This window comes from Humulus lupulus, chromosome 6 (genome assembly GCF_963169125.1).
Source record: "Humulus lupulus chromosome 6, drHumLupu1.1, whole genome shotgun sequence".
Lineage (NCBI taxonomy): Eukaryota > Viridiplantae > Streptophyta > Magnoliopsida > Rosales > Cannabaceae > Humulus > Humulus lupulus.
The window spans coordinates 193,003,622-193,028,069 of NC_084798.1; the positions used below are offsets into that span (position 1 = coordinate 193,003,622).

At 37.9% G+C, this 24,448-nt stretch overlaps 1 long non-coding RNA gene across 2 annotated transcripts; it reads left to right on the forward strand.

Annotated features, from left to right (window-relative positions):
- Window positions 1-13,082: 13,082 nt before the first annotated feature.
- On the forward strand, window positions 13,083-16,144 carry LOC133784374 (uncharacterized). Of its 2 annotated transcripts, none has more exons than XR_009871305.1 (4): window positions 13,083-13,177; window positions 13,898-13,950; window positions 14,044-14,163; window positions 15,814-16,144. It is a non-coding gene; the product is annotated as an uncharacterized LOC133784374 (long non-coding RNA). The 2 variants fall into 2 exon arrangements; XR_009871306.1 differs by lacking the exon at window positions 15,814-16,144 and adding an exon at window positions 15,192-15,316 and having other exon boundaries at window positions 13,089-13,177.
- The last annotated feature ends 8,304 nt before the right edge of the window (window positions 16,145-24,448 follow it).

The following is a 24,448-nucleotide window of genomic DNA, read 5'->3' on the forward strand; positions in this document are numbered from 1 at the left end:
AACCCTAAGCTTCAGCCTAAGCTTTCTTGAGTTAAAGCTCCAAAGTTCCTCAAGAGATGGTGATGCAAGAGGGAACCGAATAAGAGTAAAAGGGAGAGGTTAAGTGCTCTGTTTTTTTTTTCTTTCTTTCTTTCTTTCCTTCTTCTATTTCTTTTAGCTTCCACTTCATTCCCTACACATTCCACTAAGTCCATAAAGGCTGAGTAATACTTATCCCTTATTAAGCCAAATGACCACAATACCCTCCCATTAAATCTAGGCCTTTAAATCATTCCAAGGGCATTTTGGTCATTACTCCCAATCCCTGCTAATTCCTCGAGTGTCTCTAATATTTACCGTTTACTTCCCAACACCTAACTAATCACCAATTATAGTCCTCAATATCAAATATAATCCAATATACCCCCACGCTCGCCCTAAGCCGAGTATAAATCCCCGCCATGACTTTTCCGCTAAACCGCTCTCTAGGATCGCCTCGAGTCACAAGCTACAAATATATCATAATAATAATGTGGTCTCAACAATTTATCACAAATATTTACATTTATGCCCTCAACGGGGAAAAATTATGAATATGCCCTTATAACCTAATCAGGGCCTACATGCATACTAATACACATAGTCATGCATCACATTTATCCAAATAATCATAAAAGCATGCTTATCACATAATCATACATTTACACCATTAATTCACATAACTTCCAATTGTGCCCTCCCGACACACTAATCAAGGCCCTTAAGCCTTATTAGTAATTTTGGGTCGTTATAACACCAATGAGTGCAACCAACTGAATGATGAAATTGAGTTCCTTATCAGACAAGGACACATGAGGAGGTATGTATGAGCCACTTGAGGTTCTCAGTGAGAGGCTCAAGGAGGCAACGAGCAGGCGCCTGTACGCCAACGCTCACCCCCTTTACAGCCAGCTCCTGTGGCAAGTACATTGCTAACCATCTGTGGCGGCCCACACCTAGCAGGAGATAGTGGGAAGGAAAGGGAGTGATACGCACAAACCTTACGCCACGACCATGAAATTGAAATTCCTAATGTGGAGGAGTGAACTCCCAAAAAGCTTGAACAAAGGAAGAATTTATAACTTTCTCTGAGCTTGACGCTCAGCATGTCCGATTCCCTCATTCGGACCCTCTGATCATGGATGTCCAAATCGCCAATATGATGGTTAAGCGGGTGTTAGTGGACCAGGGAGCTCAGTAAACATTTTGTACAAGTCTTCGCTGGAAAGGATGAAATTGTCAGTGAAAGATCTGGAGCCATGCAACCAAACAATTTAACAATTTATGGTTTTTCTGGTGAAGGGCTTGCGCCAATAAGGTCAATTAGGCTTCCAGTTACAGCAGGAAATGCACCTGCAAACATGACATTACTCACTACTTTTATAGTAGTCGATTGTCCTTCTGTATATAATGTTGTGATTGGAAGGCAAATTCTAGTCGACTTGGGAGCCGTAACCTCGGTCTAGCACCTTTCCATGAAGTTTCTAACTGACGCATGGATAGGATGCGTGTTGGGAAACTAGCGAGAAGTGAGGGAATGTTACAATTCCTTGATTACTAAGGCAAAAAGAGGTGGATCGAGGGAAGAATTCAGAAAAGGGTTGCAATTGGCCAATGAGATACAAGCCCAATCAGGTGAGCATGTCACCAAATAGGGTGTTTCCTAAAGTGAGGATAGGGATTTAGATCCTCGCTTTGGGGATTTTGATGAAGAAGTAGGATCAGTCGAGGACCTCGAGGAGGTCCAACTCGATGTGGCAGATCTGACCAGGGTTGTAAAATTCGGTAAAATCTTAGAGACAACAACAAAGCAAAGACTGGTGGAATTTTTGAAGAAGAACCAGGAAGTCTTTGCCTGGTTGCATAAAGATATGGTTGGAGTTGACTCAGCATTTTTCAGCCATGTCTTGAACATAGATAAAAGTTTTCCACCAGTGCAATAGAAAAGAAGGCTGCTCGACAAAGATAGATCAAAAGCTTTAAAAGAAGAAGTCGATAAGCTAAAGGAGAGCGAATTCATTAGGGTAGCATTTTATTCATCATGGGTGTCTAATCCCGTACCAGTTCCCAAGCTGAATGGCAAATGGAGAACATGTGTGGATTTCACAGACCTTAATAAAGCCTGCCCTAAGGATTGTTTCCCGCTCCCAAGGATCGACCAGTTGGTCGATGCCACTTCAGGACACGAGATCCTATCATTCATGGATGAATACTCTGGATACAATCAGATCAGTATGCACCCATCTGATGAGGATCACACTAGCTTTCTAACCGATACAGGGCTTTACTATTACAAAGTAATGCCTTTCAGTTTGAAAAATGCTGGTGCGACTTATCAGAGATTAGTCAATCACATGTTCAAAGAGTTGATCGTTGTAAACATGGAGGTGTATGTTGATGACATGCTGGTTAAGTCAAAGAAGGCAGAAGAACACATCGGGGACCTACAAGAGTGCTTCAACGTCTTAAACAAATATCATATGAAGTTGAATCCCCTTAAGTGTTCCTTCGGAGTTGGATTAGGGAAATTTTTGGGATTTATAGTGAACTCACGAGGTGATTAGTGTTTAAAAGTATCATTTTATTAGTCTTAAAGTTTAAAATTAATTAACTTTTAATTAATATTTTCATGGAGTTATTGCCATATGTTTTATATTTGAAATATTAATTTTGATTTAATTTGTGTTTAATTTTCAGGAAATAAAATGTACTTTTGACACAAACAAAAAAGAAAGAAGAAATAAAGAAATATAATTGAAAAAAAAATGATGATAAAATGGTATTTTTGAAGGTGACTTAGGCCCAAAAACGGAGCCCAGTCCAAGCTTTCAGCAGTTGCCATGCTGCCACATGGCAGCAGGCCATTTGTCCAGTTGAGCCACGCCAGCAGCTGAGTTGTTCCTCCAGCAGTTGACACGTGTCCCCTTCCATCCACTCTAGCCGAGCCACGCCGAAGCCTGACACTTGCCACACCTGCTACTTGACGTAGCAGGTCCCATCCACCTGACACCTGCCACGGGCTGTCAGCCTGTCACACCTGCCGAACCAACCACAACGCGACACCCGTCCCACTGCCTGGCGGCTGTTCCCCATGACCCAACACCACTTGCCCCACTTCCATCAGTTTTTATGCCTCTTTCCCACTATTTTGTACACGATTTTACACATTTTTTGGTCCTATTTCCACTATAAATAGAGAGCCAAATGGATAAAAAAATCATCAGATTGTGGAATTAAGTGTGGAGAGTATAGTTAGAGAGAAAAACATTCTTTTTCCTATTTTTCTTTCATTTCTTTTACATTTCTTTGAGTGAAAACAATGCCTATTTTAGGCTAAATTCTCTTGTGGAAAGGCTAGAGTGAAGTTCATGTTTCACATTATATTTTTAATATATTGATTCTTTATTTTGTTCTTCATTTCTATATCTTTGTTACAATTAAATTTATTTTCTTCTAATTTTTATTCTAAATTTATTAGTGTCTTTTACAAAAGTCTAGTCATGCTCTTCTTATGTAATTTAGGCTCTTGATTTAATTTAGGATATTTGTTATATTATATGCTTTTTACTGCATTCTGCCATTGGTATTTTGTCGCTCTAAGATATATAACATGTTAGGTTTTTAAAATTAGAAGTTAGTATAATTTAATTAAGAACATATTTTAAGGTGAGCTTTATTATATATATTTTCCAACTATAATTAATGGTGTAGAATTATAGTTGAGTAGAATAAATCAATTTTATTAAAATGTATATATGTTGCATGAATGGAATTTATGCCTTCCATATTTTCTCTCTGATTCTAATTCCTCAATTTTGTTTATTTAGTGTTTAAAAAAATATATATTATTTTCCAAAGTTACATTATTTCAAAGTTTATTATTTCTAATTTACTAATCTTTCTTTTTACTTGTATTTTAGCTCTCTGTGGATACGACATAGCCTGATTACTACTGCGACGGCTTAGGAGTTTATTGGGCGATACCACGAGGTATCGAAGCTAATCCCGAAAAGATCAAAGCCCTGGTCGATATGAAGTCGCCAACAAAGATAAAAGATGTTCAAAGTTTTACCGGGAGGATTGTTGCTCTAAGTAGATTTATCTCTAAATCCATTGACAAGTGCATCCCATTTTTTAATCTACTTAGGGGCAATAAAAAATTCGAGTGGATGGAAGAGTGCGAACAGGCTTTTCAGGCTCTCAAGTCTCATATGTCGCAGCCACTGATTTTGTCTAAGCCGGTTGAAAATGAAACTTTGTTCATCTATTTGGCTATCACAGAATATGCTGCCAGTGCTGTCCTGGTAAGAGAGGAGGAACATGTGAAAAAAGTTGTGTATTATATAAGCAAAAGGCTAATAGGAGTAGAACTGTGATATCCACCCAATGGAGAAATTAACCTACTGCTTGATTTTAGCCTCCAGAGAGCTGCGACATACTTCCAAGCTCACCCCATTGCAGTACTCACCGACCAGCCCCTACGGCAAGTCCTGCAGAAACCAGAAGCCGCTGATCGATTATTGAAATGGGCAGTTGAACTTGGACAGTTTGATATTTCTTACTTTCCATGAGCAGCAGTGAAGGGACAAGCTCTAGCAGACTTTGTCGCGGAACTCACTGGGCTTCAGGACATTAAACCGATAAAAGAGCCTGAGCCTCAAAGCCAAACTCCCTCTTGGAAGTTGTTTGTAGATGGCTCTTCCAACGAGCACAATGCTAGAGCAGGTGTGATTTTGGTCACGCCTAAAGGACATCGATTCCACTGCACAATCAGATTCGACTTAACAGCGTCTAATAATGAAGCCGAGACAAAGCTCTGCTCGTAGGATTAAGATTAGCCAAGGACATGAACATAAAGTCGCTTGAAATCTATAGTGACTCCCAATTAGTGGTTAATCAAATTACTGGAGAATATCAAGCCCGGGGTCTGATGATGGTTGCTTATTTAAACAAAGCAAAGGATTTGTTGGCGCAATTTGAAAAATATACTCTCCAGCAAGTACCTCGCGACCAGAACTCAAACGCTAATGCTTTGGCCAAGTTAACAAGCGCAAAGGATGCTAACACTTTGAATATAGTGCCTGTTGAACGTCTATCTGCACCAAGCATCAAAACAGAAGAAACTTCTCTGCTAATCCAAGCAACAAACACGTGGATGGCACCTTTCATTGAGTACTTGACACATGGAGTACTGCCGACAGACAAGAACAAAGCAAGAACCCTCCAGAGGCAGTTGGCTCGGTTTATCCTGGTCGAAGGAGTGTTATACAGAAGAGGGTACTCAATTCCACTCCTAAGGTGTGTTTCAAAAGAAAAGGCCAAAGAATTAATGCGAGAAGTCCATGAAGGTTTTTGCAGAGATCATGCTGGGGGGCAGAGTTTATCAAAAAAGATCCTAAGGCAAGGATACTTCTGGCCAACAATGAATGAAGACTCTGTGAATTTTGTTTGAAAGTGTGACAAGTGCCAAAGATTCTCCAAGATACCGTGAGCATCCCCTAATGAGTTCTTTACTTACGTTGTGACTAGGGTTTCTACAAGGCTTGAGACAGGGATCGCACTCGAGGTCATATCACTATTTCCACAGGACTCGAGGTAAGAAAACTGCATATGCACTGAGATTAGGGCATTGGCCCTGGTTATTGACCGTGGTTATAACCATGCTTGAATGCCTATTTAAATATGAATATCTTTGGCTGATGTTTAATTGCGTTATACCTTAAATGGGTATCTGATTGTATTTTTCTGGAAGGCTCAACTTATAAGCAGTGGTTGGCAATAGCATGAGGAATGCATGTCTCTATGGTTGGGCTTCTCTAGGAGTGCGATAGGCGTTCGCTAGTCATAAAAGACGTATAAATGAATTGCTTGCTTGCTTAAGTTGATCATAACTATTAAGCACGTTATTTATGATTTATATTCAGTTGGTTAACTGTTTCTACTATTTGAGTTTTCTTCCTGAGCCTTGGCTCATGGGTGTTATGTGGTGCAGGTAAGGACAAAGTGAAGCTGGACTAGCCATGAGTTGGAGAGCTCTAGGGGTGGTGTGTACATATGCAGCCTGCTCGACCACCACAGCCAGGATTTCTCTTGAGTGACTAGGGTTTTACCCTGTTTTTCCGCTTAGGCCGGCCACTTTTGTACTTTTTTCACATTTGTATTCAGCTTCTAAACTCTTTTTGGGATCCTGTGTATAAACTCAAACTTTTTAATGAAAAGTATTACTTCTTTCAACAATTTTTTTAATACCTAACCATTAGTTAACTTTAATCACATGTTTAAGTCCAAATGACTCGCTTAACGGGTTTATCACTATTTTAAATACACGGTGTAACGGTCCTAGTTTAGTAGGACGTTACAACTTGGTATCAAAGCTACCAAGGTTTAAAAGTTATCGAAGAATGGCTAAATAGGTACGCTCGCCGCTAAAGATAAGCTTGACTCATGATTTGGTAACTAATGAAGTGAATATGTGCTTAATTGCTTAATTTGGATATATATATATGCCTTATCTACATGCTAGAGTAGGAAGCATGGGTTATACTGATAGGGCCTAGCCCTTGAATGCTATGTGCATGTGAAAAGATATGCTTATTACCATTTGTGTTACATGCGAAGGTTATTGAAATGCTTATTAGCATTGTTATTGTGTGTGTGTGTGTGTATGCTTATTTGTTTAGTTTTTGACCGTGGGGTGGTACCCTTGTACTACTACCATTGCCTGATGAACCGACTCATTGATTGCAGATATACTTGGAGAGTTATGCCTCCAAGGCGATCAAACAGACTAGTCAGCGCTAAAATTGAGGCTAAAGGTGATAATCAGGGTTAGAACCCTCCGCCAGCTCCTGAGAACTTGTAGCAGATGTTTCCTAAAATGCAAGCAAGGTTACAGCGACAGGAAGAAGAGATTAGATAGCTTAGGCAGCAGGGTTCACCAGGGAATGCTGCCCCACCTCCGCCACTAAAGGTAGTACCAGTTATGGGACAGCCAAAAATTGAGAATAGATGGGAGCCTCTCTACGAACGATTAAGGAAACAACACCCTCCAACTTTTGAGGGAAGGCCAGACCCACTGTGAGCTGAGCAGTGGATAAGTATGATCACCTCTATCCTAGACTTCATGAGGGTAGTAGAGAAAGGCAAAGTGGCCTACACCATGTACATGTTGCGGGAGGATGCCTGAATCTGGTGGGAGGTGGTATCCCAAACTCAGGATGTAGCTAGAATGAATTGAGAAGAATTTAGGGGTGTATTCAATGAGAAGTACTACAATGATGCAGTTAGAATTGAAAAGGCAGATGAGTTTACTAGACTAGTTCAGGGAAACAAGATAGTGATTATATATCCCCTGAAGTTTGATACGTTGGACAAGTTTGCTTCTAACTTGGTGCACACTGATGCTGCCAAGAGAGAGAGGTTTATTCAGGGATTGAACCCCATGATCGCACGGGATGTCAGGATTACTTCAATGTTTGGAGTTACTGCATATGCTCAGGTAGTCGAGAAGGCCCTTACTACTGAGGTGCAAAGGACAAGATTTAGCGCGAGAGCACCGCTAGGCGTGATGCTAGGAGAGTGGTACCTCCATTTGTGGGATCTAGTAGGGGTGGAGGCCCTAGTGACAAGAAGATAAATACCGTAGACACCTCTACTACCGTTGGTCCCGATAGGAGGGTTTCGGGTGCTCAGGGTGGTCGCCAGGGCAACAATGAGGTTTGGAGGAGTTATCTTGAGTGTACCAGGTGCAGGAGGTGCCATTTAGGAGAATGACGAGCGAAGGCATGTTTTTCGTGTGGAGTGGTTGGGCATCTAAAGAGGGATTTCCCGAGATCGATGAAGGAAGAACCAAAGAAGGCGAACAACTTGACTCCAGCTTGAGTGTTCACCTTGTCGCAGTCAGAGGCTAGTGACAGGTCAAATTTTTAGTGTTGGTTCTCCTCACACGTGCTGATTGATTATGGTGCTACGCATTTTTTTATATTTAGTATGGTGATAGATAGATTGTGTAGACCATGTGATTTTTATTCTGTGGAGTTTGGGACTTTGTTACCTATGAGGGAATCGGTAGTCTCTAGGAGATGGGTTAGGTCATTACCAATGAAGGTTGATAGTAGGGAACTGTCTGTAGATCTGATTGAGTTGGCAAAGGAAGATTTTGATATGATCTTAGGAATGGATTAGGTGGCGAAGTATGGGGCGACCATAGACTACAAAAGGAGGATGGTGACTTTTGAGCCAGAGGGAGATGACCCATTTGTATTTGTTGGTACTATGAGTGGGTCTCACATTCCTATGATTTCAACATTGAGGGCTAGAGACCTATAGCAAGGTGGTTACATAGGATTCCTAGCTAGCATGGTGGATACCACTAAGGTCGTACCAGTTGGACCTGAAGAGATTGGTTGGTCTGTGAGTTCTTGGATGTGTTCCCAGAAGACTTACTAGGGTTACCGCCACACTGGGAGATTAATTTCATTATAGAGTTGGCACCATGGAAAGAACTAGTATCCAAAGCGCCTTATAGAATGGCTCCGGTAGAGCTGAAGGAATTAAAGATTCAGTTACAAGAATGATTGGATTTGGGATTCATCAGGCCTCGCTTCTCACCTTCGAGTTCACCTGTATTGTTTGTGAAGAAGAAGGATGGATCATTAAGGATGTGTATTGACTATAGGGAGCTGAATTAGTTGACCATCAAGAACAAGTATCTGCTAGCTAGGATTGATGATCTGTTTGACCAGTTTCAAGGCAAGACAATGTTTTCAAAGATTGATCTTCGATCTGGTTATCACCAGTTGATGATCAAGGATGATGATATTCCGAAGACAGCCTTTCGCACGAGGTATGGGCATTATGAGTTCTTAGTTATGTCTGTTGGATTAACTAATGCTGTAATGACCCAAATTTGCTAATAAGGCTTGGGCCTTGATTAGTGTGCCTGGAAAGCAATAATTGTTATATTGTATTGATATATGTGAATTTAATGAATATGTGATTAGAGTGCATGTTTAAGCGATTAAATATGCATGTGGACCCCATTTGGTTGTTAGGGGCATATTTGTAATTTTATCCCGTTGAGGGCATAAATGTGGTAAAGGTGATATTGGTGATGTAATGGTGATATATTTGTGATGCACGTACCACTACACCAAATACCCATTTCCATAACACATGAATATAATACTAATAAAAAAGTGTTATGCTAGAGTACTATAATGGGGCCACTTTGTGAAAAAAAGGGCGGTAATAATACACCATCCCACGCCACTTAGATTTTTTTTCATTTGTGACCTAAAAATTTGTGAGACCCAAGAAAGACCCAATTCCTTCAACATTTCAGAGCTCTCCTTCAACATTTCCTCTCCTTCAACAGACCCATTTCCTAAACATTTCTAGGACGTATCCTTCAACATTTATGAGACCCATCCTTTCCTTCAACATTTATGAGACCCATTTATTTTCCCCATTTCTTCAGCTTCACCTTTACTATTATCTTTCAAGTTGATCTCTATATTTTTACCTGAACAAAAGGTTGTGTTCCTTTTAGGTTGTCGATTGGTGTGTTGTCGTCGACGTGTTGGGTTCCTACTACAGGCGTACGATGATGGAGAAGAAGGCAGGCGTAGATGCACAACTCCTAGGTTCTCTCGGCTCCGACAACTGTAGCAGAGGGTCTCGGCAGCAGCACTGTTGCAGATGGTCTCAACAACAGGTTTTATTTATTTTTTTTTGCTTCATTTATTTGATAGATAATGCTTTTAATTCACCCAATAGTGACACTGCGATGGGGCTCGGGCTGTGCGACGAAGGTGGTTCAATGGTAGTCTTTCGCATCAATGGTGTAGGTGATTTCTTCAATTGAGTTTTTGAGGTGAGTAATTTTGTTATGGGATTTTGTTTTGTACACATAATTTGAGGTAGAGCTACTCTATTATAAGAATATATTTCTATATAATACACTAAAAAAAGTATGATATTCATATTGATTTCAAAGAGCTAGCTTTTTCTAATTTGTAGAGAACATTATTGTCTTTTCTTTTCTTTCGGTACCAAATCTACTCACAGTTCTCTAATGTTAAGCATATATATGCTTGATATTGTCAATTTTGATTGTTGTTTTTAAGGCTTATGATATTGGTTTTGATTTTGTGAAATACGTTAACCCGCAAAACATAAGTAAATCTATGAAAAATAGATTACTTACTGGTGCACCTAAATAGCTGAATCAAATGGTGTCATTAAAATTTTAAAATTTTCATTTGATTTATTACTCTGTTTTTGTTATATGAGAATATATATGCCTTCTTGTATTTATTTGTTATATGAAAATATTTATTTGGGTTCTCGGCTGGCCAGCCATTTATTATTGGGTTTCTTATCAATACCATAAATTTCGTCAAGAATTTGCTGAGTTCTACAAAAGTGCTCTTCTTTACTTAGCGTATACCTTAGTGGAATCTCTGTCAGAATCATTTAAGCTGGTAAGTGTTACTTCATGTTAAGTTAATGTACATATAAGCATCAACATCTTTTGGGAATATGCATATTTTTGTAACATTATCTTGTAAACTGGTCTGTTTTGATGATATTTTGTAAAATGACTTCTAGACTATAGATATAATATCAAATACATAAGCTATCATGCTAAATAATTACAAAAATTGCTGGAAGTTTAACTGTTACATATTTGATAAGATTTATACATAGTCTATATATATATAGGCTACTATAATCATCAATTCTGGTGTGCTTGATAGGTAAGGATGGTGGTTGATGAGAGCTCAGGAGGATTTGGTTTCACAGGGAAGAATGAGATTATAAATGGGAAGGCAGCTGTAATTGGGTTCTTGCTGTTGTTGGATTTTGAGCTATTGACTAGTAAAGGTATTCTTAAGGGAACAGGCTTCTTGGACTTTATTTATTCTATTTCAAATGCTTTGCAATAGTCTTAGGAATTAATCATATTCCTCTGAGATGAGATGAGGAAGTTTTAAAGGCTTTGTTGAGTTCACTGTGTTTTTATGTTATAATCTTTCTTTATGTTATTGTTTTGTGTAGAAACTAGGATGATCTATATAGTTTCTTCTTCTTCATGTTTTCTACAGTATATATCTTTTACCAAATTGTACAATAACGCTTTTGAAGTAATGAAAATGTGTTTTTATTTTTTTACTTTTGGACATATCACTCTGTTTGTTTGTTTTTCTTTTCTGCTTACATAGCCAGTCAGGTGGATAAGTTAATATTTATCTATTACATATTTGGTTTTGAAAAGTAGTGGATACAATAAGTTACTAAAGAGTAACTGAAATAATAAGTTACCTTTTCGAAAATATCAAAGTTACTAAAATATAAGTAAAATTAAAATAATAAATTACTAAAGTAATGAGGCTACGAATGTTATCAAAACAAAAAGACATATTTTTAAAAGTAACAAAGTATTAAGTTTCTAAAAACTAATTAACACTAATATATCATGTTGGAGTTAGTGACCGATAGGAAATTAAAATAGTTTAAACGGTTAATTTATGGCCAGCTGACAAAAGAATAAACTTATGTGGTCTTCTTGTATTGTGAATCTTGTGATACAATCATACAAGGTTAATTTATGGCCAGCTGGCAGAAGAATAAATTCATATTTTTTAAAAATGTATTCTCTAAATTGGAGCCTCTTTAGAGAAATTTTGTTTGACCAACAGCATGCATTAAACTTTTCCAGCTGTTTTGACTGTTAGTTTCAGTATTTTGATTTTTTTGTACAATTTTTTAGGAATTGGCATTTGATTTATCACTTTCAGCACTGCTTGGGGATAATATCTACAACTTTGGCGAGCTGCTGGCACATCCTATTGTAAGAATATCTCTGCCATACTCTGTGTGTGTGTGTGTATTTTTTCCCTTCTTTCTACTCAACTTGCCTTAGTTGCTCTACTTTTTTTTCCCATTTTATAATTGGAAATATTTCATGTTGAATGTGCTTGTGATGTGTAACAATTTTCCATTTTGGTGATTTAAAGTTTGTTCTTCTCTGGATTCTTGTAGTGCCTTGACATACTTACTTACCCTCTTATATATATCATCCTGGGGTGTATTAGTACAAGGTGAAATCCTTATTAGTATCTTATTGAAAAAATCCTTTACATCACCGATAGTGGTTTACAAGGGATGGCATGTATAGGGATGATATTCTAAATCCATTAGCCATGTATCTTTCTTACTTCTCATTATTTGTTCTTGTTATTTATTGATTTGTTTTTGTGGTCTTATTTTTTTAGTCTTATTCTTGTGGTACCTGTAGCTCATCTAAACTTTAGTTAACAAGAAAGAGTAAAAACATGATAAAACCGAAGCAATTGTATTATTAAGACATAAATAATATATACAAGTCATGTTTATCAATAGTTATCTAAATAAGAAATTGTGGAAATATTGAGTTTGAAGACACTTAAAAATCAATCCCAGGAAAAAAAAACAAGCAATCTTACTTCACTTAGAACCCCCATAAAATACAATGAGAAAACCCTTCCAAAGCCTCTCTATACATTCTTGTAATAATATTGGTGTTTTTATTTTTAAAAACTCATGTTGAAAATATTTGAAAAATATAAGCAATAGTTGACATTAAATCAGATTTTATTTAATTAAATAAGAAAAGGGAGATAAAAATACATATGTCTGTATATGTGTATATGCACACATATTCTACTTAGGAAACACTATGTTCTGTCTTGCTAATGACATATATGTCTCAGACTTTTTTTCTGCTCATATTTACAACTTTTGCTTAATATATTCTACATATATATATATATATGTGCATATAATCTTTTGGGTTAATAGCTGGAACTAGAAATTAATAAAAACTAGCTTGGTTAAATACTAAAATACTTCAGCTATTAGTTGTAAATACTAAAACCGAAAGTTTCAACATATTTCACTCCAAGAATTATGGTAGGAGAAGTATCACAATTTTCATCTCTGTCTCCTTTGATAGCTTGTTTTGTTCCCTGAATAAAATGGGTACTGGTTGACCTCATTTCTCTTGTTTCTATGGGAAACAAAGTTAATTTAACAGATGGTCTTGAAGGGCTGGCTGGGCGGACTGTTGCCTTGGCATTTGTTGGAATGTCAATTGCAGTGCTTCCAATATGTCCTGGTTAGTATGAATCTTCTTGAAATTAGAATATGATGTTTGAATATTAAGAATTAACAGTTGGATAATTTTCTAATTTACTTGTTTCTTGGTTTGAGCATATAGTTAGTATTTTTTATTTTGTATAGATGTGATCTCAATCATTAGGCTAGAAGTAAATGAGGGTTTGAATAAGTATCCATATGTTAAAAAGCTATGTTCAAGAACAGTTGCTAACACTTGGTATATGTTTGTCTCAGTATCTTATGCTCTGTTATGAGTTTTCTGGTTTTGTTGATATGATTCTTTCTGTGGTTTTTGTTGTAGGTTTTAAGTGATCCTCAGAAGAGAGCCATATACGATCAATATGTTGAAGAAGGTCTCAAAGGATAAGTGCCACCCCCTGATGCAACAGGGGGATTCCCTAGTGGTGGTGCTACTTTCTTTCAAACTGGGGATGGTCCAAATGTGTTTAGATTCAACCCTAGGAACGCCAATGACATTTTTGCAGAGTTTTTTTGGATCTTATTGCAAAGAACTTAAATGTATACAATTTCATTGGTGTTAGAGCTCATGAAGTTAGTTATTTACTGATTAGTGGTGCCTTCCTAAATATACAATCGAAGATATATTTAATAGAGATTGACCTTACTGTATTCACCTTTATATTATGCGTTTTCTATTCCCCGATTGTTGTGATTGATCTATTTCCACTGATTATTTTGTTTTCTTTACTGACTGCAGTGTTGGACACAAGAGAGAGGTCATTCTTGAAAAACAATTGGTACAGATTACAGGTTGAAAATTTTAGTTCCTTATCAAGTTCAAATTCCTTTCCTTCTATTTTAATTCATTAATATTTTCTTTTCTTGCTCCAAAAATTTATTTAGGAAAAGAAAGAGCTGATCTTAAGGTGAAGAGAGCAGTGATAATTATAGCTATTCTGATTGGATTAACTTGTGGGATGATTTTAATTGGCTTTTACATTTGCAAGTGGAGAGCATTTTATGGTAAGAGTCTCCACCCTTACTTCATTCATCTATTAATGTAATATTTTAGCTGAGTAATATTTTGACCTTGCAAATCCAAGAAGTATATGCTCTATAAAGAAATTGACAAGTTTTTATTCTAACAAAGTAACAATTGCCATTGAGGATTAGCCAACATTCATGGCATAACATTAAAATTCATTTGAAACCGAACATAACTTAAAGAAAATATTGATTTTGAAGACACACACATTATAGATATTTTTAAGCATACCTGGAAATTTTGAACAGAACAGATGCATTGTTCTTGTGAATATATTTTAGAATCGACCATAAGACATGGTTTGTGTGAATTGGATGGGAATTTTTTTTAACATGCACATACAGAGCATTTTTCTTGATATGTGTATATAATTGGTGTTATCATGTCATTTGTTGTTGCTTTATTGGTATTCTATAAATATGAAAGAGATCAATGCTCTAAATCTGAGTTTGAATGTTTGCTATGTGTGTACTGTTTAAGTTTATTAATTTTTTTTTCTTTCACTTTTGTCTGCTACCTTGTTTATAATATATGGTCAAATTTGTTAAAATTCCATTTAGATAGATAGCCATGTAGAGTATTTGTGGAATACAGAAGTAATATTCGGTCATTAATAACTCTACGTGATACCTTTGAATATAACTAATAAAGGTAATATATATATGGTTATTAACTCTCATGCATGTTTTTCTCAAGCAAAAAGAAAAAAAGAAAAAGAAAAACAAGAGCAAATTGAGTTTGATGAAGCAAAACAAAAGAGCTGAAAAATGAGTAGCAGATCCCTCTATTAATCATAGACCAATAAGGACTCTACTCCTAGAAAAACCTCAAGGACTGGCACTGTTTTTGTAGCCTGATCTGATCTTTATTACAAACTTTGTATTTAACAATAACAATTTTTGAGCTTTTTTTTTTAGGAGAAGATAAGAAATGAATTTTCCCATATTGAGAATGGTCATTTGGGGTCATTGGGATTAAAGAGTGTTGATCAATCTAATATGTGAAGTGTGTGGAAGGTTTCTATGAGGCAGAAATAAAATTTTGAAGAGAAAGAGAAAGATATTTGGCTGGCTGGCTGGTATGAGGTAGATAAAGTGTGTGGTCACCATTTGCTTCATGGATAACTGGCTGGTATGTAATAATATTCTTTTTCTATCTGTTAACTTGGGAAAATGTCTTTCTTCAATTTTTCTAGTTGACTGTTTATACTCTAGCTTGGAGCTTTTAGAGTTTCATTTCGGGTCTGAGACTGTAATGCCTGTACAGTACAAAGTCACCATTAGTAAGTATAGCACATACTTTAATCTTAGCACTAGACCTTATATATATAATTTAGTTAAATCAGTTAGTTTAGTTAAGTTATTGAGAGTAATTTTGAGCTTAGTACTGGACCTTATATGCCTAAATTCGTTGAAACAGATAGTTTATTTAAGTATAGAACTGTATCTTACTTTTCTTGATTCTTCTTTGTTGCATGTATATATTGGTGCCACTTGTATTTTGTATTCATTCAATTCAATACAAAAGTGTACACTGCTCAGTGCTTATTTTGTATTTGTTAATTACTTTAACACATGCTTATTAATTATACCTTATTTATGCTCTTATTTCAATGTAATTATTGTTAGATTATTAGCCAAGTTGGAAAAAAAAAACAGGGTAGATTGAATATTGAGGAAGATGATGATGGGCAACCAAGGAAGAAGGTTCATCTAGGTGTTCCAGCGACACAATGGATTTCAGTTTACAATGCTCGCCAGCCAATGAAACAGAGGTGCATTTTTTGAATGTTATGTTTTTTTTTTTACCCTTGAAGTAGTATCATTTGTCATTTCTGATGATATTACTAGTAGTATTCTACCTATATTTCTTTCTGTTAATTTTTAAATGCTTGGATTGGAACCATATACAACTTTCTTAATCTCTCTATTTTTCTTTGTTGTCAACCATAAGCAAGAATAAGTGCCCTACCAGCTGTCATGTTCTTCTTCTCTGTGCGTCTCTCAAAATCTCATCTATGGTTTTGAGTTTTCAGTTTCATATTAATAAATATATATATTTGTTGAAATACATGTGTATTTTGTTTGTACTATATTCATCTATTTATAAATATATATTATACTGTTGTCGGATATGGCTTTGTACCACTGTTTTTTTTTTTGTATCAATTGTTCTGTATATAGCATGCACTATCTATATTCATATTGAAACTCTAATAGATAACCATTTGCCTTATAATTTATACTACCAGGGAGCTGCTCATGCAGCTTTTGAAGATGCGCAAAAGCAGATGGAAGACATATTGGGAGCTATTGAAACAAAATTTGAGAGTATCACAAAAATTCAAAGTGATCTTGAAAGAAGAAAACTCGAAGCATTGGAAGCTCATAATGTGGAACAAGTTCGTGTTTTAATGATGTACAGGGAGGGGCTCGGTAGGGACGGTGGCTGGGCATGGGGCTGGCTGGTGCGGTTCTCAACTTCACGGCGGCAACAGGTATTTCTTTCTGTGGTGTTGAACTTTAGTTTGGTGATGTTATGGTTACATGGCATTATATTATAATATTTATTTAAATCTAACATAGCTCTTGATATCTTTTATTTAGCATAATGATCTCTTACTGCTTGCTTCAGCTAACAACACTTGAACAAATGATCACTGGATTGCAAGAATCATTGCCAAAGTCCATTGGATTGGTTCCTTTTTATGGAGGTGTGGCAGGTACATGATGTCTTTATACTTGAACTTGAAGACTTTTCTTTAGAGTTTGTTTATAAAATTAAGGTTGCCGGTGTCCTTGCTTTTGCTATAATTTTACTGAAGTCTTCAAAATGAACTGGAGATGCCTGAATCATGATGTATATCATCTAATTGGTTAGTTAAAGTTGAAATAAGTGTTTTTGGCCACTTGAATCTTATTGTTGCTATCTCAGATGTTGAACAGAGAGAAGTAGATACCTGACACTTCATGTAAACAGCCCCTTGGCTGGGTTTACTTCCTAGTGCTGATGGGCAAGTATTACATTCTCAAGATGGTGGAGATAGTCCAATTCTCAGTCTCTTTAAATTAGTCACTGCTGCAATATTATCTAAGCTAGGGTGCCCAAATCCAACCTCTTTCAGCACCCTATCAAAACAAGCAGAAGCTGCAGGTACAGAGCTGAACATTCAATATTTAGAAAACTCATTGTATGTATATATCATTAATTGAGCTTTCTATATAATTGATTTATTACTATTAATTAATCAAGCTTTGTGTGCATATAGTAGTGAAAAATAGTACTTGTGAAACAATTATATCATCAATGTTGCTTAGTTTATTTAATATAAAAGGGATTTGATTTCCGTGTTCAATTAAATTGGGTCCTTGAATTTTTTTAGTTTGGAAATACATTATAAAGTTTGATAGAAATTTTTCTTTTTCTGGAAAAGAGAAATCAGAGGGAATTTCCATTGCTTTTGTATTCGCATTTTTTATTGTCCTTGGCTTTGCATTTGTGATTGTCTTTTGTATATGGTGTCCTTTCTTGGAAATAATTTCCATAACATTTTTCTTGAAGTAATTTGTGATGCTAGATAATAACAATAAAATAATTTTTTTGTTTATTTTGCAGATGTGACAAGCGAAATAGAAAATGATACTTAATTTTGAAGGTTTTGTGTTGGGCAGTAGTAGAATATTTTGTGCTGAAAGTACTAACTTTTCAATATGTTGAATATTTAAGACTACTTGAATACTTAAAGAACTTTTTGTTGTTGATGACAATGTTGAATGTTTTAAACTAATTTGTGGATTGTTAATACAATGTTGAATGCTTTTACTTTTTGTTATTTGAAAATCAAGTTCATTTGATAATGCTAGTATATATTAGAAAGTTAATTTTAATTATATAAAAAAATTAAAATATAATAGAATAAATTAGTGATATATAAATGAAATATATAATGAGAATTTAAACTTATCTAAATATTAAAATAATACAAAAATTGTGTTATAATATCTATTACAATAACACTTTTTATGCAAAGAATTGTGTTCTGCAAACTTCATTATATAACATAAATAATGTGTTATACTAAAGTGTAGTATAATACAAATAATGTGTTATACTAAAGTATAGTATAACACAAAAAATGCATTATACTAAAGTGTAGTATAACACAAAAAAAGCGTTATACTAAAGTGTAGTATAACACAAATTTATAAGTATTGAAATGTGTTATATAATCAACTATAAATAACATAATTAAACACTTATCTATATATTAAAATAACACAGAAAGTGTGTTATCGTTGACAGTACAATAACACTGATAAAGTGTTATGTAAAGTACCCTGACCTACGATAACATAGTCGGTCTTAACACATCAGAAAGTGTTATCGTATGTTTTGATAACACATTTTCAGTGTTATTAAAAGCATTTTTTCTTGTAGTGTACCGAGACGGTCCTAGGGAACTGTTTCGCTAAAAGTCACAACGGGGTTAAATACCCGGCTCAAGAAGAGCCTAGGGGTATTTTGGGAATATTATAACTTCAGTATGAGAATTTTTAAGAAATGGTTAGTGAAACTTTGGTAACTTGGGTAACTATAGGTAACTCTTGAGGATAGTTACTTTAAGTGTGAACGTGGTATTCTTGCAAGAGGATAGGGAAAGTCTAGGTTGCCCTTGAGGATTAGTTAGAATATATGTTAGAAGGGAGGGCAAATGGGTCTTTTGGCTTAGGTGATAGATAACTTTGGCTGAAGGAAAAGTTAGAACGTTCTCACCCTTTTGCTTATGCAAGAGTTGTGTTTGGGGAGCTCTAGAGAAAACTAGAAAAAAAAAACAGGAAAGAAGAAAGGAGGATCTCTGAATTTTTGTGAAATCAAGAGGGGAGTCAAGGCAAGAGAATTTAGAGGTTGTTCTACATATTGAGGTAAGGAATTCTGAGTAATTATTTTGTAGAATTCAGCTAAGAATGTTATGGTTTGAGAGTTGAATTGTGTGTTGTTTTGTGGATTATTGGAGTGAAGCTCAGATTGGGATTAGTGGAATTGAGCTTGGAATTGGATTAGGAAAGCAACTTAAGGTCGAATTTCTACTTGAGGTAAGGGTTCCATGCATCTCTGAAGTTTAATTTCTGGTATGGCTTAAGTTTTCTAAAGGGAGGTTTAAGTTTTATAAATGGTGGTTTAAGTTTTGTGGAATTGAAGCCACTAGGTGAATTTTGGGTTTGAATGTGTATCTAGGATTGTTGTTGATGTTTAAGAGTTGTTAGATGGTCTATATGGGGTTTTGGATTGAATTTGAGACTTAGGTATGCTTTGATATTGATTTGGGAGTGTTTTGGCTCAGGGAAAATGTTGGGAAAAACCCAGATTTCTGAGTTGGCGTATGGGCGTCGCGGCCCCTGTAGGGTGGTGCCGCAGCGCTAGGCCATTTCTGGGCAGGGGAAATTTTCAGTTTTTAAGTTTTTTCTCAGAGGGCTCGGGGGACGCTTCTGCTACCTTGTGTGGGGAACCGGGAGGTCTCGAGTGCTCGGGATTGGTTCCGGAAGATGATTATAAATTAGTTAGTATTGAGGGTGTTTTGTATGTGTTGTGACTAGGTTTTCGGAGAGGCTCGGGTTAGAGGACTATGCTCGGGATTTCAGTGCACAATAAGCTCGGGACACAGGTAAGAAAACTACTGTTCCCGTAGAGCTGGTATGCAGGGTAGAGCCCTATATAATTGTGTTGCAGGGCGTAGCCCTTTGTTTGAGTTTATTCATGCTTGGTATTTGCTTTATTATGCTATGTATGCATATGTGTGGATGCTCGGCAAGGGCCGGGAGCGGCGTCAAGCACGTGGAGTGCGAGGCCGAGTGCGGCAAGGGGCCGGGAGCAGCTTTTAGCACGCGGACTGCGAGTTGCCAAGGCGAGACCCTAAAGGATACCTGGGATATCCTTACAGTGTGGATCGCGAATCCAGGACCTGGTAAAGCACCTGGGATGGCATGGCCGTATGTGTATAGCCTGTTGATGGCCTATTTTTATGCTAAATGTTTGATATGCATATGTTATCTGCTTGTGAGGGTTTTCTTGCTTGGCTTCGGCTCACGGGTGCTCTGTGGGGCAGGTAAGGGCAAGGGAAAATTCGACCAACCATGAGTACAGGGAGCGTGAGGCAGCGCGTACATGTTTGGCCTGCCTGGCTGCCATGGCCAGGGGTATTTTGGGAGATGGTTGTATAAAACCCAAATTTTGTCGTTTAGTCGACTTTAGTTATTCTTTTTAGTTGTATATATTTCTAAACAATATTTTGGGATCTCAAATGCTAAACGCTTTATGATTTTCAGTAAGTGGATTTATTTTCAAAGTTTATGACTCTGTTTATGGTTTAATTACACGTTTGTCTTAAACCCCGATTAGTGAGTTAAATGCACATTTTAAAATCACTTAGTAACGACTCTAAGGTAGTAGGGCGTTACGACTTGGTATCAGAGCGAGCCAAGGTTTATGGTTCCTGGAGATTTACCGAACATGTACGCTCGTTGTCAGTGACAAGCTCGACTCAGGGTTGGTTGGTAATGATTGACTTATATGCTGAATATGTGTTTATATGCATGTTTCCTTGCTTAATCTATATAGAGCATGATGAATGAGTTGACATATGCATGATGCCAGGGCATGGCCCGTTGAGTGTTATATGCTATTTGTGTATTATGTGGATTGTTGTTATGGTTGGCTGATGTGAATTGGGAGGTGGTTTTGAATTTTGTTATCATGCCTGATGAGCGGTGTCGTTGATTGCAGGCATATAGTTGAAATGCCTCGACAATCATCTAGACTCCGCGGCAGTCGGGCCGAGGATGAAAATCAGGGCCAAGACCCTCCACCTGCCCCATAGAATTGGCAACAGATGTTTGCCGAAATGGAAGCAAAATTGCAATGAACAGAAGAAGAACTCCGACAGTTGACGCAGCAGGCCCCTCCACAGGTCACTGGGTTGCCAGTTCAGCAGGTTGTGGCGCCAGTGCCGGTTCAGCCTGTGATGGAGAACTGGTGGGAACCTTTGTATGAAAGGTTTAGGAAGCATCATCCTCCCACCTTCGAGGGTGGACTAGACCACTGCAGGAAGATCAGTGGATGAATATGGTTTCCTCTATCCTGGATTTCATGAGGGTTGAGGGGAACGAGAGAGTTGCCTGTGCCAGTTACATGTTTAGGGAAGATGCCTGCATCTGGTGGGATGTAGTGGTTCAGAGAAGGAATGTGGCAGTCATGACCTGGGAAGAATTCAAGAACATCTTCAACAAAAATTATTATAGTGTTGCAGTTCGAGCTACGAAGGTTGATGAGTTGATCAACCTGAATCAGAACCGGTTGACCGTGATAGAATATGCCCTAAAATTTGATCGATTGGCGAAGTTTGCGCCAGATTTAGTGCCGACAGATGCAGCAAGAAGGGACAGATTTGTACGGGGATTGAACGTTATGATCGCCATGGTGCCTCCTTTTATTGGGTCTGGTCGGGGTAGTGGCCCCAGTGAGCAGAAGAGGAAGGCCTCAGATTCCTTTGTTCCTCCCAGTTCGGATGGGAGGGCACAGGGTGCTTTTAGTGGCTGTCAGGGCAGAAGTGACAACTGGAGGAGCTTTCCAGTGTGTCCTTGGTGTAGACGACGACACCAGGGTGAGTGCAGGATCAGGGCTTGCTTTGTCTGTGGGAGTGCCAATCATTTAAAGAAGTACTGCCCACAAGCCAGGAACCAGGAGCCGAAGCAGGGTGACAGTCTCGCTCCTGCCAGAGTGTTTACTTTGACTCAAACTGAGGCGGAGGCTAGCCCCTCAGTTGTGACAGGTCAGATTTCTAGTGCTAGTTCTTTGTATACTGCATTGATTGATTCGAGAGCTGCCCATTCATTTGTGTCTGCTAGAGTGGTAGATCAGCTGTGTAGATCTAGGGCTTTGTATGCTAGGGGTTTTCAGACTTTGTTGCCAACCAAGGAACTGGTAGTCTCTAGGAGATGGATTAGAGCTTTACCAGTAGAGGTAGATGGTAGGGAATCGTCTGTTGATCTGAATGAGCTTGCGATGGATGACTTTGATATGATCTTAGGGATGGATTGGTTATCGAAGTATGGGGCAACGATTAACTGCAAGTGTAGGATGGTGACTTTTGAACCAGAAGGGGAGGTACCCTTTGTATTTGTGGGGACGGTTAGTGGACCACGGGTACCAATGATTTCAGCACTGAAGGCTAGAGACCTGATGCAGGAAGGTTGCATGGGATTCCTAGTGAATGTTGTGGATACCTCCAAGGTTGTGTCGGTTGGACCGGGAGAAACCAGACTAGTGTGTGAGTTTCCAGATTTATTCCCAGCAGATCTGCCAGGGTTGCCGCCGCAGAGGGAGATTGAGTTCGTTATAGAGTTGGCACCAGGGGCGATGCTAGTATCCAGGACACCTTACAGAATTGCTCCGGCAGAATTAAAGGAGTTGAAGATTTAGTTACAGGAGCTACTGGACTTGGGATTCATCAGACCGAGTTTCTCGCCATGGGGTGCTCCAGTGTTGTTCGTTAAGAAGAAGGATGGATCTCTTAGGATGTGTATTGACTACAGGGAGTTGAACAAGTTGACTATTAAGAACAAGTACCCACTGCCTAGGATCGATGATTTGTTTGACCAGTTACAGGGAAGTACGGTGTTTTCTAAATTTGATCTTCGGTCAGATTACCATCAGTTAAGGATCAAAGAAGAGGACATACCAAAGACCGCTTTCTGTACGAGGTACGGACACTATGAATTCCTGGTCATGTCCTTTGGATTGACCAATGCCCCAGCAGCTTTTATGGATATGATGAATAGGGTTTTCAAAGACCATCTGGACAAGTTTGTGATTGTGTTCATCAACAACATTCTGGTGTATTCTCAGTCAGAGACAGAGCATAAGCAGCATCTACGTTTGGTGTTGCAGTGGTTGAGGGAGCATAGGTTATATGCCAAGTTCAGAAAGTGTGAATTCTGGTTACCGCAAGTCACGTTTCTTGGCCATATCGTCAGTAAGGAGGGGATTCTTGTTGATCCAAGTAAGATTGAGGCAGTGAGAGATTGGCCTAGACCGAGCAACATTCCAGAAGTTAAAAATTTTCTGGGATTGGCAGGATATTATCGACGGTTTGTTGAGGGGTTATCCAGGATAGCTACGCCATTGATAGAATTAACAAAGAAGATAACAAAGTGTGTTTGGACAGACAGATGTGAGAACAGCTTTAAAGAGTTGAAGTGGCGACTAATCACCGCGCCAGTGTTGAGTTTGCCGACAGATAATGAGAAGTTTGTGGTTTACTGTGATGCTTCTTGACAAGGTTTAGGGTGTGTGCTGATGCAAGCTGGTAAGGTGATAGCCTATGCATCGACACAGTTAAAGGAGTATGAGCAGAAATATCCCACGCATGATTTGGAGTTGGCAGCGGTGGTATTCGCACTTAAGATTTGGAGACATTATTTATATGGTGAGAAGTGCGAGATATACACCGACCATAAAAGTTTGAAGTACTTCTTTACTCAGAAGGATCTGAATATGCGCCAGAGACAGTGGCTAGAGTTGGTTAAGGATTATGATTGTGATATCCTATACCATCCTGGGAAGGCTAATGTAGTGGCTGATGCATTGAGTCGGAAAGGCCCAGGACAGTTGTTCAGCTCGAGACAGATATCTGATAAGTTAGCAGAGGAGATGACCCGAGTGGGTATAGAGTTGGTGGTTGATCGGTTAGCCAACATCACTCTTTAATCTACACTCCTTAAAAGGATCAAGGAGGCGCAAGGGAAATATTCATAATTAAAGGGTCACAGGGAGAACGTCTTAGTCGAAATAGCTAAGGACTTTTCTATCTTGGAGATGGGGTTATTGAAGTACAAGGGTCAGATCTGTGTTCCGATGGATTCTGGTATCCGACGGAAGATCCTGGATGAATCGCATAGCACTCCCTACTCCTTACATCCAGGTATGACGAAAATGTACCACGATCTGAGAGCTTTGTATTGGTGGTCGGGCAGTCTGAGAGGATGATTCAAATATTGGAGGATATGCTTTGGGCATGCATATTGGACTTTGAAGGGTCCTGGAGTAAATATCTTCCTTTGATTGAGTTTTCATACAACAATAGTTATAAGTCGACGACTGGAGTGGCTCCATATGAGATATTGTATGGGAGGAAGTGTAGATCACCCATTCATTGGGATGAAATGGGTGAGAGGAAGTATCTAGGTCTTGAAGCAGTTCAGAGGACCA